This window comes from Pinus tabuliformis, chromosome 3_1 (genome assembly GCF_031772625.1).
Source record: "Pinus tabuliformis cultivar Carrire ecotype Pingquan chromosome 3_1, CPIR1, whole genome shotgun sequence".
Lineage (NCBI taxonomy): Eukaryota > Viridiplantae > Streptophyta > Pinopsida > Pinales > Pinaceae > Pinus > Pinus tabuliformis.
The window spans coordinates 519,544,125-519,560,090 of NC_142301.1; the positions used below are offsets into that span (position 1 = coordinate 519,544,125).

The 15,966-nt window shown below is 35.6% G+C and overlaps 1 long non-coding RNA gene across 2 annotated transcripts; it reads left to right on the plus strand.

The window, feature by feature from the left end:
* Positions 1 to 1,241: 1,241 nt before the first annotated feature.
* LOC149188108 (uncharacterized) lies at positions 1,242 to 6,275 on the plus strand. Of its 2 annotated transcripts, none has more exons than XR_016256243.1 (4): positions 1,242 to 1,483; positions 5,051 to 5,171; positions 5,756 to 5,856; positions 5,959 to 6,275. It is a non-coding gene; the product is annotated as an uncharacterized LOC149188108 (long non-coding RNA). The 2 variants fall into 2 exon arrangements; XR_016256244.1 differs by lacking the exon at positions 1,242 to 1,483 and adding an exon at positions 4,862 to 4,913.
* The last annotated feature ends 9,691 nt before the right edge of the window (positions 6,276 to 15,966 follow it).

A 15,966-nucleotide genomic window follows, 5' to 3' on the forward strand; every position in this document is an offset into this window, starting at 1 on the left:
TTCATTACAACATATCACACCAAAATTCAAGCTTCAAGAGAGCAGTATTTTCGTGTTGTGGCTTAAAGTAGCCCAAAACACATTAATAGCATCCCTTTATACTGATTCAAGTGAAATTTCAGGTGTTTACACCTTATTTCTTTTCAAGTGCTTGATAGGTCACTTGCCTTTATATACACCATTTCCAATCTAATGTTTTTTTAATTCCTTTGGGCTTTTCTGTCAAACTTTGACTTGTGTGCTGAAGAATGCTTTTTTCTGTAATATAAGTGTATCCTGTAGACCTTTCATTTTTGGTTTGATATGGACATTATCATTCTCTACTTCAGAACAAACTATCCAAGCACACAGAACATTTGTGACCACATTTAGAAAGTCTTTGTTTGAATTCTGCTATGGCATCAAACTGCCTCCAATTACAAGTTTTGTATGCCATGAAAACTCTGCAAGTGCTGCTGCAAAGTCACTTTTGAAACACAACCCATGTAACTTTATTTATGCACATTTGACCCATTCATGTTGCTTGACTTGAATTGAGAACCATACCAGTCATATGCCCTTTTGCATATTTTTTTCATTCACCTTATGAAAGTCATTAAAAATCCTTTAGACCTTCAATTAGCCCTGTGATTTCTTACACAAACCAAGGGGTAACCGTGTCAACATTGACACATTTATGGTGGTGGATGGTGATGGCTCCTCTTTGTTTCAAATGGTAGTAAGGATGTTGCTCTTCCTCACCTGCATAGTCTTTTCTTTCAAGAAGACTAGTTATGACTTGGAGGATTTTCTCTCTCAAGTATTATCTATTATCACTTCCACTTTCTAGGGATACTCTTTTGGGTCCCCTTCCTTTTCTATTTTTTTATCTACTCTTCTTTCATTCTTCTTAGAGTTTAGAACTAGTTGATAGATGCTCTAGGCACTCCTTTTTGTTGTTGTCAAATGTTTTCCTCCTAGTCCCATTGACATAGCTTGAAGTATTCTTTTGTCACATAGAAGGTCTTTCTCTCTTGTTTTTTGTTGAAAAATGATGCATATATACTTCATAGATCAAATAAGTACATCATGGAACATGAAGGATTACAACAAACAAACAACAATGGTACCCTAAAAGGTGAAGGCAAGGGATTTTAGAGTCCCCCTCTCTTTTGTGAACTTTGATATATATGGATGTTCTCTTTTATGTGTTCTTATAGATTGACATTTTTAGTGTGTTTTTCTTGTATTTGTTTATAGCGGTGGCCAACACGTTCCAAAGTTCAAGAACTAGAATACTAAACAATATACTAGTTACACATCTTATTTTGAGGGTCCCCGTGTCGTTAGAGGTGCAAAGCCTAGCCATGAAGAATAATCTAACAAGGAAGATGAGGGTACCAGATGCCAAAGATTTGGGAACAAACCTGGAGCAGAGGGCATGTTCCCACCTTCAACAATTAGGCAAAAGTCACAAGGTGGAAACATATGAACCAATGAAACTGTAAGTATTTCATAATTTTTCCTTCTTGTAAATTGCTTTCAGTCAAAACTGACATAATTCAAATTTAAACCATAATTTATAATGTTAGAATACCTGTAAGATAATAGTTCCAAATGTAGAAATAAGCCAAAATTTTGGAATTTTTCTAATTATTCACTAGATAAAGTGGTCAGTAACATTGGAAAAGGGCATTATTTTTTGCTTGTGGTTTAGGAATTCATCCGGATTTATAGGGAATCTCCTAATTTTTAGGAACTAGAGCATGCATGCACAAGAAGAAACTCGTTGGGGTTCCTTTGATTAAGGCACAAATCAAGGAACCCTTTCTTGCTATTATTTTTAACAAGACTTTGGCTAGACCTTAATTCAGGTTGGAACCAAAGAGAGGTTTTTGAGCCATGAAAGTAAGATCTCCAGCTGAGACACCATTAATGCCCTCCTTTTTGGCTTCAGCTTCTGCTATCAAAGCTAGATTAGATGCATTAACATTCTCTTCTTCATCACATCCATGTCCAATAGTTATTTTCAGTTATATTTCCAATAGGAATCTTCCTAAAGGGCCTTCAAAACACCCGTGAGCTGAAAAAGTTGGGCTTTGGAGAGGAACTTGGGTAGAACTTGGTCCCTCATTTCTGCTCTTTTTTATGTGGAATAGTGCCCTCATAAATGCTTTGCAGGTGCGCATGGATCTGATTGTTAGCACTATGAACAGGAGTGAAATGACCATGAGTAGAGAATCTCGAGTCTCAGAAGACCTAGGGCAGATCTCCAAACAACACCAACCAGCTTCCAGTCCAATGTTAGAAATTTTCCCATGTAGCTTTCAACCTAAGAATCTACTCCTAGAATCTACATGGAATTTCCACATCACTGGTCTATGCAACCATTTAGATGAAATACAACATGCATGTTTCAGTCTGCAACAGTTGATGTCCAATGGAAAGTTGTCCCAATTCGCATGCAAATTTAGCAAAACAACATACAAAATAACATTTCCACACAAAAACTACCAAGTTGCAAACTTAAATCACATTGATGAACCAGGAACGTGTTTAGAGGAAGAACTAATAGTGGGAATGTAGACTAGATTGTTAGAGGAAGGTGTGTCACTATGTATGGTATTGTGACATTCCTATGTGGATTTTTCTTGCAAACATTTATCATTTGACTTCTTAAAATGGATAGGTTGTGCTCAAGGTGATAATGTTCCTACTCCTTTTATGACATTTAACCAAACTGAATTTCCACCAGAGATTCTTTGAGAGGTAAGATTGTCTACTTTCTCATCCTTTCAATTGTATCTGAGAAATTTGTAGGTTAATTGTGTCAAGGACTCCTTCCATAACTGCGATGAACCCAAATTAGAAATGACATTAATGCTTTGCTTCAAGTGGCATTGGAATGACCTCAAATTGGTTCACAAGTAGAGAGAAAATAAAGCCATGAGAAAAATTTCCAGTTTTGATAGCCAAAACTTGTAGAGTTGGAAAGTTGACTTTTTAAGGGTATATCTTCCTCAATATTACTTAAATTGCTATTATGACCCCAATCTTAAAATGACATCAAAAGTTTACTTTGGATAACATTGGTGTGATTACAATCAAGCTCCTAAACGAAAAGAAAGACTAAATTCATGCCACAATATAATAATCAATTGATCTCATTTTTTTTGTTACAATTTTGAGGTCGCAACTTAAAATGGTTGTAACTTCCTCAGTATGGCTCAGAATTGCAATTATAACCCATTTCGGAAATGGTGACACAACTGCACTTCTGATGGCATTTGGTGTGACTACAATATGGCTTCCAAGCAAGGATAAATGCTACCACAAGATAATTTGCAAAAAATAAAACAAAAGGATTTCAGATTACTCAAATTGCTACTTTGATACTACTTGTTAAGATTGATAGTGCATAATAATAACAAGAATAAAAGGAACACACAATTGGACATCAACGGATTTCTATTATCCACATTAATCAATTGAGGGCAAGCTCTCCCAACCACTTCAAAGGGGATGACCTCCAATACGAGTGCCAAAGCATGATAGATAAAAATCGCTTGATTACATGAGGAGTACTCCATCACTAGTCACAACCACTCTAGCTATTGTTGTACTAATCCACCATTAGTGGACCTTATGTAATGAACATAATGACTTTTATTTATTAACCATCATAGTAGGATTTTATTAATGGCTCGGCCACTTTACATTAATTAACCACAATACATCTATAAAATTTACTCTAATGGACATTTATGCCATTATTACATTATTGGAGAGGGTCATGATGATAATTGTATCTTGCTCTAGTGTTGGAGTGAAGTTGATACAGGGGATTTTGGGCACTATAGAAGATATTGTGTTTGACATAATAATTGTGGATTATTTGGCTTTACGCAAATTACTAATACTATAATATGGAAATTTAGTTCATCATAATGACATGGTAAGGATGCTATTAGAATGTGGCTCGTTGTGGGCTTTGTCACTGCAATTTAATTTGTGTGGTTAGTTGAAGTTTAATGTGACCAAATAATCAGCCTTGTGCTTACCTTATACATTACTTTTATTTTTTTGGGCATGCTTTTTAGGCCCTTGTTGTTAGTGATCTCTCTGATCTCGTGACCTTCTTTTCCCTCTTTTTTCAAAAGTTGATGTGACATTTGGGTATGTGTCATCTATCCACCTTGGTTTCTTCCCTGCACTTCTATTTCTCTGCCGATCTTATTGTAGCATCCTTGGACTAGTATTGGCACGAGGGAAGCATCCATCTAATCCTTTCTCTGTTGTTTCTTATTTATTTTAACAAAGATATGTGATGGTTTCTCTCCACTACCTTGCAATGGTGTTTTTTATTTTTATTTTTTCCTTTTTTATGCCAAATCATACTTGAATTTCACTGATAATAACCCGGATTTATATATTTATTTTAACACCAAATTGACATCACGATAAACATATGAATATCCCATTAAATATGATCTAAATATGGTTCAAAGAATCTCAACTTTAGCCTAAGCACGTGGCATAGTAATTTCTGAGGTGTGAAGTTTTATTAGAGGCACTATTTGTTTGTTTGTTTTGGTTAGAAAAAAGGGTTTGCTCTTGGTTTTATGTGACTTTCAATTTATCATTTGTAGCATGTTAAGAAATGAGAAATAATAATATATGACATTTATCTTGCATAAATTGATGTTGAATGAAATGATACAGAGTTTAACCAAGCTACAATATTCTTTGGTAAAGACAGAGGATTTTTCTTTTGCATATACCATATACAAAGTTTAAACACAAGTAATATATGGATTTTTCTTTTGCATATATGTTATTTTTTTTACCCAAGATATCACAACAAGAAAAATATTGATATTGTAGGAATTGTTTGAGGACCTCATTAAGGACAATTTTTCTGATGTCCTTGATTGGTACCTTCTCACGACATGAAGGTTTTAAATATGAATTAATATGTTCTTGAAACAAATAAAATTCAAAATTTATAGATATAAATGATTAAAAAAATCAACGCCTTCGTTTGATTGTTACTTGACTCTCGTGTGTGCAGGTTACTAGAAATGGGATTGGAAAAAAGACGATGAGACAATGTAGAGAATGTTTTGGATATGATTCATTTATTGTTCGAGATCCTTCAGGCGCTTGAGCCATCGACTTTGGAAATGTTTCTAGTAGGGATTCTTGTGTTATTTTGATTCTTTCACCTCATGGTTATTTTGGGCAAGAAAATGTTTTAGGAATGCTAGACAAGACACTAGTGGATAGGTAAACAATTTTTTTATAATTGCAATGTTCATTGCATGATATCCTCTCTTTATTGTTTGATTATATTTTTAGCATTTCTTTTGATTTTGGGTTGTCTTTTAATTATGAAACTAAAAATACTTGGTATTATGTACATTTAAAAAACGTCCAAAGCTTGAAGATGAGTTTAGTATTACATGATATTAATTGAAATCCTTTTAGTTGTTTTGTGTTAAAATATTTTCATGACTATTAAAAAAGTTTACTTTCATGTTGTTATTTGGGCATAGGTTGTCTATATACTTGACCAAGTTCATGCGTTAGAGAATGAAATGTTGTTGCGAATAAAATGAGAAGGATTAGACATCTCACCTAAGATTATTTGTTTTAACAAGTTATCTACAACCTGAGCTTTTTAGAATGTAACTTAGATGACATGATTGTGCCTAAGCTTTCTCTAAAGGTTGAATACTAAGTTATTAAGGTATTCTTTTTTATGGTGATGTTGTAGGCCATTGGGCCACATAGTGGCCATTATTGCCCAACTAAAAAAACCTTGTTCGAGTTTCTTGCTTTATGGGGGAAAATGGCATTGACATTCCTGATGTTGAGGTATGTGTCGTATAAATATTTTATAATATATTTTAGTTTATATTCAAGTATTCATTGTCTTTCATGTCTTATACTTTGCATTGTATCTTCTCTTGTTTTCAGGAGAAGAACTCAATATTAATGGTAAGAAGCAGGATTTGAAGAAAGAGGAGAGAAATTACACTGGAGCGACAAATGTAAAAAGAGAGAGAATAGAACTGGTCTAGTGATACCCTTAGAGCCAATATCCTGCATAAGACACACACATAGAGACTGATGATCAAGTCTTCAGAGTTGGTGAATTCACTTGAAATGTCTTGACAAGACAGTGATAATGTTTTGAAGTGATAAAACAATATTTCATGTGTAAAATGTAGTCCAACCAATATTAAGTTGGAAACTCATGTTGTAATACTTGACAATTTATATAATAAAATTTATGTGGTTGAAATTATTTATATTTGCAAATGATATTATTTAGTATTGTAATTAACATATGTAACTTTACATTTTCATATTAGATGAACATGCACATTGTATGATTATTGTTTTCTTTTTCTTTTTAAATATAGTCAGAAAATCATTCTAATTAATTATGTTGATTAATAATGAACACAAAATCAATCTAAAACTACTAAATTAGTAGTTTATATTGATTAATTATGAACAAAAATACAATTAATATATGACTAAATTAGTCATTTATAATAGTTATTAATGAAATCAAAATGAAATGAATAAAAACTACTAAATCAACCGTTTATATAATGAATACGAAACTATCAAAAAAAGAAAAATGACTATTGCAAATGATAAATTTGTGATTACAAATGACGATTAAATTTTGCATATATATGACTATTAGTAGTTAATTTACAACATCTTATAACACGACCAAAATTTATTAATATTTCTTTGGTCATTAATTGGTTTCAAACAATGACTAAAATTTGCATATATATGACTATTAGTAGCTAATTTACAGTATCTTATAACAACCAACATTTTAGTCATATTTTTTTGGTCATTAATTAGTTTTCTCAGGTAATTATATAGTAATATATTTTGTTGTATATTTGGTCATTAATTGCAATAATTAGTGGCTAAATTAATGACCAAATTTATGAATAAATATACTACTAGAAAATAAAATTGAGACAACCAATTAATGACTAAGCTAAAAATTACTAAAAGTTGGTCGCGTTATAAGATACTGTAAATTAGCTACTATTGGTCAATGACAAAAAGATGGTCATTTATATACAAATTTTAGTCATTTTTTTAGTAACTAATTAGCCATTTTGTACTAGTGTTGGTAAGGTTTACGTGCCTATGTTTTCCTCATTGTTGAGAGTAGAATTTCACCCATATTATTTTTTGAAGTAATGAAGTCTCTTGCAAACTAATTTCAGGGTTTTCTAGATGCTTGTGGGTATTATGGTTGTACTTGGTGAGCAACAATAAGGGTTTTGTGTTCACGTTCTTCAACAAGTAATTGTTCAGTCTACCTTACATTGCTGCAAATTGTTGATTACAATTCTTTTCTACCTCGATTCTTCACTAACCTTAAATCTCTAGTGGTTTCTCAGATATCATATGCTACAAGAGTTTTCTTGAGTGTGTGGCCTCATTACTCTGCCAGGTTCTTTTAATAACTCCCTTTCTTTGTTTTACTACCCCAAAGCCCTCATTCGACGAACAAAACCTATCATTGGGTTCTCGATATCCACCAAAAATATCATAATTGTGTTATAATTTAGCGTAGGATTGTTTCTCGGTTAAATGTTCTTCCCATACTTGCAGTTTTGAAGATTGTATGAGGTTGTTTTTCGAGTTTTATGTTCTACACATTATTGTTCTGTAATGTCCCAGATACGGTCTTTTGAGCTTGAACTCTCTTCATTTTTATTGAATACATTTTGTTGTACAAGAACTTATTTTTCGTTTTCAAAATATATACATTATGGTTTCTTTGATAACCCTCCTTTGAATGTTAATATGTCTGTCGACAAAGGTTTTGTGGAATTCTTATTTGTAGCGGTTTCAATGAAGTGTGGTCTTGAGAAATATTGTTGATAGTTGATCTAGGTGGATGTTGGAGGTCACCCTCCTATTCCATCCGAAATTTGTAGACCTCGAATATATATTTATAATGAGGTATTGTGCACGTCAAACAAAGATCATATGCCAAAGTTACAACCCTTGGAAGTTGATATACAAATTTACCTAAACAAGGCCCATAGTTTTGGTGCTTGATCACCTAGTGTTAAGTTTTTGGATGTTTAGGGTTTTCCATTGTTTCTCAATAATAAATAGGCCTTCGAGCCTCATTGTAACACAATTAAGAGGCATATAGCAGCCACATCTCTACTCAGAGATAAGCTACCATCACCCGAGCTAGTTTAATTCCATTCTGTTTGTAAGCTTATTTCAGTATTTGATATTAATGAAATGAAATGTTATTTCTACTGCATCTCTATATTTATGGTTATATCTGTTGTTGCTTTCATGTTTAATTTCTTATTGGTGGTATTAGAATTGTCTTCTCTTTCTCTTTTTTTCTTTGCATGTCCTCAACGATGTCGGGATATAAGGAGTTAGGGCTCAAACTAGTCGAACCTTTGCAAGACAAACCCTCACAAATCCTTACAGCCTCCCATGGAAGAAGAGAAAAAATATGAGGGGGTAGGAGATCCTTTCAAAATCTTGCTCGAAGAAGCTCTCGAGCGACAGAGGAACGCGATGATGGAAAAATTTTCCTAGATCCTTCAGCGGCTACCCAAAGGCGACGCATCTCTTTCCAACAGCTACTCTGGAAGCACCACACCCTTTAAGGTGCAAGTTAAATTTGACATCCCCATATTTGAAGGTCAAATAGATTTATACATCGTAGATAAATAGTTAAATATGTTAGAATTATATTTTTTGTTCATGATTTATCTAGCCGGGAAAATATTACTTTTACACTTCTCAAAGTCGCCCCCCACGTCAAAGACTAGTGGGAAACCTACTGTGAGAAGAAGGACAAAAGTACATCCTAACTATTTTTAATTTCCCCCACTTAGAATTCATTCTGAGACGATATCAAGGAGTAGTACTACCCTGTCGGGAGCTATGAGGATAAATACATAAAGTGGACCACGTTGTGGCAGGGAAGGGACCAAGATGTGTTGGAGTTTACCATTGTTTTTCATACCCTTCGCACGAAGTTGGGTATTAAGGATTCTTAGCGACATTTGGCACTCAAGTACCATGATTGCTTACATAGGTACATCCAGGATGAGATGGAGTTCCTAGACATATCCTCGCTCAGCACAACGTACCGATACGCTGTCAAGATTGAGTAGAAGTTTAAACAGAAGATGCGAGACTTTGGATCTGCGAATCCGAAGCAAGGGAAAGATGCCCCCAAATCGTAGAGAAAAGGACAAAGTCAAGGTGGGGGGACGCAATAAAATCCTCTAAAGCTGCAAGAAATGAACAACACCACGAAGACAAAGAAGGACACGGGAAAATGGTGTTAGTTCCATAAGAGCTCCACTCACAACATGAGTGAGTGTCGGGCCAAGCATTCATTGGTGGTCGAGCTCAAGGCTTTCAAATCATATGTATGTTCCAACTTTGAGTCAGAACTCGACAAGGGGAATGACAAAGGGAAGCAGATCGTTGACGCTGAACCTAGTGCCACCATGGCCACCACCAAGATCCATAAGATTGAGCCTGAAGATCCAAAGGAGGGGGAACGCCTCTTCCACTCACATATGTGGGTGAAGGGTTCTTCATTGGAGTTCATTGTCGACGGCAGGAGCCAAAATAACCTCATTTTAGTAGAGGTCGTGAAGCAGTTGGGCCTACCGACTATAAAACATCAACAACCATACACCATCGGGTGGCTTCACTAAGGAGGAGATCTCTACGTCAACCAACAGTGTCGCCTTCCTTACAACATCAAACCCTTCATAGATGAGGTACTGTGTGATGTTGCTCCTCTTGAAGTTTGTAATGTATTATTAGGAAAACCATACTTGTGGAAGTGACTTGTTGTATATAGAGTAGACCTCACTCTATTATTATTTCTTTGGGTAATAATTTATACAGGATATCGGAGGTAGCCCTGCCTACTGCCATCTCTTTTATCTCTGCTAAGCAATGCAGTAAGATCATCTCCCAGACTCAATTTTTTTTTTTCTTTCTGATTCACTCTCAAAGTAAGGGGAAGATCATAGCCACATCCATGGCCCCCAGGAAGGGTTCCTCCACGCAGCAGAAGCAGGTGGATACAGTCATGGAAGAATACAAGGAAATCTTCTCCTCACCCATAGGGGTACCCTTGCACTGTCAGGTCAAGCATTCGATCAATATGAATCTTGGAGCACCTCTACCCAACGAGCCAATATATCGTCGCTCCATTCTAGAAAATAAAGATATCAAGCGGAAAATACAGGAGTTGTTGTAATAAGGGCACATTCGACCAATTTCCTTGCCTTGTGGGAGCCCAATTGTACTTGCACAGAAGAAGGATGGGACCTGGAGGCTCTACATTGATTATCGAGAACTAATAAAATCACTATAAGGAACAGGTATCCAATCCCACAAATTTATGACCACCAGGGCCAACTCAAGGGGGCCAATTATTTCAGCAAGATCAATCTAAAGTTTGGCTATCACAAGGTTCCAATACAACCCATAGATGTATGGAAGACCGCCTTCAAATCCAAGGAAGGAATTTTTGAATGGTTGGTTATTCCCTTTGGGTTGACAAATGCCCCTGCTACTTTTATGAGGCTAATGGATGACATCTTGTGGACCTTCACCGACTCATTCATGGTTTTTTATTTGGACGACATCCTCATCTTCAGAGGGAGTTGGGAAGAACACTTGCAACACATTCGACAAGTCCTTCAAACTTGGAGAAATGCATCTTTGGAATGAGTCAGGTCCAATATTTGGGTTACATCATAGATGAGCATGGCATGCAAGAGGATCCAACTAAGATCCAAGTCATTCAGGATTGGCCAGCCTCGACCACTCTAACAGAGCTTCACATCTTTTTGGGTCTTACAAATTTTTATCGAAGGTTCATGTTGGGATTATCCCATATCACTTGGCCTTTGAGTCATACACTAAGGGCGGGGTGAAAGAAAATTTTTCCTAGTTTGAGTCCCAACAAAAGGCATTACATTGAGTTGAAGCACCACCTCTGCTCTACACCGGTACTCACACTTCCAGACCTACAACAACCATTTGAAAGTGAGGCAAACACATCTGACTATGATGTTGGTGTAGTCCTCACCCAGCACAGGCATCCGGTGGCCTATCATAGTGTGACACTTTTTGATACAATTCGAAAGTACACCACCTATGATAAAGATATGTATTCCATCATGTAGACTTGCCGACAATGGAAGCATTACATTTCGGAGAAGGAGATGGGTAGGGAAAATTTTAGGGGCTAATATTCGCCCATGGGCTAATTTTCTATACTTTTCCAAAAAGAAGATTCGCTAATTTCCATTTTTTTGTAAAAATGATTCTTCCAAATTTTATAGAATGAAATTATTTTACCCTAAAAATCACCAAAACATTATGTATAGACTATATAAAAATATTATAAATTTGAATATTTTTACAAAAACAACTCCAAATATTTTATAGATTTCATATTATGGACTAGTGGGATTTGCCAATATTTCTAAACTTTAAGATAAATTTCCATCCTTAAAATTTTCCCTGGAGATGGGCATCCACACTGATCATCGACCTCTTCAATTTATACAGAGACAAGGGAAGTTGTAGAAAGATCACCATCAGAAGTGGTCCACTCCAATATGGTCCTTACACCATTACCAAGGTTGTGGGAGAAAATGTTTTTTCACTCAGCATTCCCCCATTCCTTGGTCGACATCCAGTGTTCAATGTGGACCACCTTCGACCATACTTCCCACCATTACTGGACACATTAGACATTGTAGAAAAAATCACACCAACAGAGTTAAACCCGGACTGCATGGAACAAGCCACAACTGATCGGATTATGGACACACAGATCATTAAAAATTTCCAACAGATGATCCAACTATATCGGTTTGACAAAGCTGGCCAACTCCTGCACGAAGGTAAGTGGCTCACTAGGGACCAAATTCAGCAGAAGTTTGCCCATCTCATGGAGGCACTCAACGCAATGGGGACCATCACTTCCTAAGGGGGGAGGACTGGTCCAAGTGGATGTTGGTGGCCACCCACCTGTTCCACTTGGACTCCCACCATTGCCTCTTTCATTTTTTTCAGTTTCCTTAATTGTAGCATAGTTGACTATTTTTGGCAGTTTTTCGGGTCGTCAACTACCAGAGTCATTTTAAGGCCCTAAACATCATTTTTTGCGAAAACCGAGCAAAAAAAGAGTCTTCAATTTGATTTTTTCCATCCGAAAGTTGTAGTCCTTGGATAGATATTTGTAATGAGGTATTTTGCGCGTCAAACAGAGATCGTATGCCAAAGTTCGACCCCGAGAAGTTGATATACCAATTTACTTAAATGGGGCCCATAGTTTTGGTGCTTCATCTCCTAGGGTTAGGTTTTTGGATGTTTAGGGTTTTCCATTGTTTCTCAATAATAAATAGGCATTCAAGCCTCATTGTAACACATTTTAGTGGCATGTAGCTGCCACATCTCTTCTCAGAGATAAGCTACCATCGCCCAAGCTCGTTTATTTCCATTTTGTTTGTAAGCTTATTTCAGTATTTGATATTAATGAAAATAAGTATTATTTATGTTGCATCTCTGTATTTATGGTTATATCTGTAATTTGTTGCGTTCCTGTTTAAGTTTGGATCAATAGTGCACATCATTTTTCTCTTGTTGTATTTAGTTTACAAAGTCGAAAGGCGACTTCACAATTTATTGTAAACCACTATTTTATTAATGAAGTTTTGTAAAGAAGAATTGTTTACATTCATTCTGGTATTTTGTTTTAGGATTATGATACTTTTCAGTCTCATTTATGTTGTATATTGTATTATTAACAAAGAACTGTCTTCCAAAATTTTATCTTTGGTAATATCTGTTTTATTTTCCATAGTTGATTGCTTTCTTTCTTGATGGTTAGGACTGCTCTGGGTTAGATGACCCTTGTCAACCTTGGCCTGGAAATAACTAAACCCTCGTTCTTTAAATAGAGAAATCATTTCTTGTTCTCTAGAATCCCTAGTCCTTTTCTGAACCTAGACTGTAACTTTGATTATATATATATATATATATTTGAACAAAAAAACGCTAGCAAGTTAAATCACTCGTTAGATTTTTCTCAAAACTATGTTGTTATTCCCTCAGTTTTGTAAGTTATAGTATTTAGACAGTTATTAATTTGGTACTTAAAGTACAAGTTGGGTTTTCACCCAGTATCAACTAGTTCTTTAGGTTTATTATTAAGGATTTAGAAATATTCACTGGCTACTGGTACCATCCAACTAGGCCAATGAAACTAATTTGGTCCGTAAAGATTTAAGTACTTCAATGGTCTTAATAATTAATTTTGTGACAAAGCTAATCATTATCCATTTCCTCATAAATAAAATAACTCATTCAGACAATTGACCACATAATTTATGATACTTCCATAGAAAACAATCACAAAAAAAAATTGTAGAAGAAATTTCATAATCATTTTACAGAATAACATGACCAATAAGGAAGTAGTTCAAAAATACGTATCTTTCTTAAATGTTTGAACTAGCCGTAAAATTACCAAGGGAAAGGGTGCTCCACCCAACTAGTGAGTATGGTATCAACTACCAAACCCCACCCCCCACCACCGAGCCAGTTTCACTTCTAGAACAATTTCTTAACAGTGACCTAACAAGGTCTTTTCAAAGGCATCAAGACTGTACAAGTCTAGCCAAATAAATCACAAACTCACAAGTTTGTCTTAGGGTTTCCATTGGCCACCGACTAGCTCAAGAATTCCCCAACTGGAAAAAACATGCCTCACTCAACAACGTTTTGATTGAGGGTCACAAGATTACAACTTGATTATCCTCACTTGGACCTCCTCCAATCAGGTACCAAGTCTTCAAGGTTACCTTAGGTTTTCTTCCCTCTTGCCCTATTGGCTCCTAACTGGCTTGGACCACTGATTGTATTATTTATAAAAATAAATCCAAATAAATAAAATAACATTTATGTTTTACCATCCATTCTAGGCCTTTACCAGGCCCACAATTTTACCAAGACATTTTTAGTAAAACAGAACATATAGATCTTTACCGAGGGGTGTTACATATTCCCTCCTCGACCGAAACACCATCCTTGGTGTTTCTTAGCCCTTAAAATAGGCTGGAATATGCCTTGTGCATATAATCATCATTTTCCTAGGTGGAATCTCCCGGCTGAAGCGCTTCCACTGCACTTAACTTGGGTAATTTCTTGCTTTTGTAGCATAGTTTTTCTTTGATCGTGAATGTGCAGAGGTTCGAACAGGATGACTTTGTCTGGATTGACCTACATCCATAATCATTATGGTGATTAGTTTCCATTAATCATTATTTAAGAAAACACACGCACACACACACACACACACACACACACACATATTACAAAATTTATTATCGACATCATCAATTGTTCTTTATGTACCCAACAAGGGTCACCAGCATGTATCACAATACAACAAGGGTTAGCAACCTCATTGTAAATTCATCACAATAGCAATAAATAATTTTTACTTACCCAATGGTTATGCCAATCGACAAGGACCCCACCATGTGGTCCACTATAAATTTCAGACCATGGAAGTACTAATTCGATTTGCACTACTTACGTAGTAATAATAATGTTTTCAGAAATCATTTACTTATCTTTTATGATAAATTGAAACTATTGTATTATCGTCCTGATAGCATTACTATGTTTTTATCTTAATTGCAAATGTTTCATATGCATCAATCGTGCATGAATAAAGTTTAGGATACCCTTCTTTTCCTGCCATGGTCAAGGTGGCTATATTGTTGCCTACTTGCCCAAGTAGTGTCCATCTTGGGCTCCTTTTCTATTTCCTTTTCGTGCAAAACCAAGAGTCCATATTGAAAGATTCCTTTAGTTTTGGTCCTTTTTCATCCCACATTACAGGTTGTTGATGAAGGTTATATGCAGTTCATTTCAGTATATAGTCGTGGGGTTTCTTTCCCTTGCATTCATTTGCACATTGAATCAGCTCAAAAAAATAGATTTAGGGATTTCTTTCTGTAGTTATAGATGCACCACATGGTCACAATATTTTTTTTTTTCCACTAGATTGTTCCACGTCATAAAATATTTCAATTCTGTTGTTGGGTCCCTATAATACTAGTGATTACCCCATTAATATTATAGTTGTATCCCTTATTAATATTGTTGTGCCCCTATTGTCCCCATATTGTTATTACTATGCCCCATAGAATCCCTCTATTGTTATTTTTGTGGCGTTATATTATTATTATTAAGTCGGTTGGGTTATATTGTGACTCCTTAGACTCCTATATATAGAAAGGAGGTTTTGTCATTTGAATCATCCAAGAATTGATCATTTATGCAATGTAAAGGAGGTTTCCCCCTTGAAGAGGCTGAATTCTAAGGCGTGTATCTCTCTTTTTGTGAGCTGGTTTCATAACATTTGGTATCAGAGCTTTGGATTCTAGGGTTTCGATTCTCCAAATAGGTCAGCGTGGAATTTTATCTATAACTTTTTCTCTGTGACGTTTCAGAAGCTAAAAAAAAACCCCTTCTAGAAGAAATCGTGCTGAATCTCGGGTCCGAATTTCAGAGATTTTCGCACTATATTTGCGGAGATATGATCTGAGGAAGTTGGTCTTTTTGCAAACTCCTGAATTACATTCCAAACAGGTGACCTGGGGAAAATCGTCATACTTTCTCTCTGAACATCAGATTGAAATTTTGTAAGAAGGTACAGAAAGAGAACGGATTGAAGTTTCTTTTCTATCTTTTTCAGATCCAAAAAAGTGACTCGTGGCATGTCGTACAAGTTCGCTCTACTGAACTAGTCTATAATCAGGTCATCTTTGGAGATTTTGCATAACTCTTCCTTGGAGAATCCAACTTGGATCAGACTCGTGGCATTGGAAAGAGGACACAGAGGGC